Source organism: Penaeus monodon, chromosome 15 (genome assembly GCF_015228065.2).
Source record: "Penaeus monodon isolate SGIC_2016 chromosome 15, NSTDA_Pmon_1, whole genome shotgun sequence".
Lineage (NCBI taxonomy): Eukaryota > Metazoa > Arthropoda > Malacostraca > Decapoda > Penaeidae > Penaeus > Penaeus monodon.
In genome coordinates this window covers 26304705-26304922 of record NC_051400.1, presented here as the reverse complement: position 1 = coordinate 26304922, position 218 = coordinate 26304705, and positions in this window count along the sequence as shown.

Below are 218 nucleotides of genomic sequence, written 5' to 3'. Positions count from 1 at the left end.
CCTCGCTAATATTTTCATTTGTATTTAACGTTTAATATACTTTAACTACGTAAATTTTCGGTTTTTGGAAAACACACAAGTTGATTTTTTTCAGTCGTCAGGGCGTTATCTCTGTGCTGCGAACACCTGCTTGCTATCACATGGGATTAAGGAATGCAGTAGGCATGACGTTAGGCCATGAGTGAAAATTTTAATGCAGCAGTTGTTTTGTTTCGTTC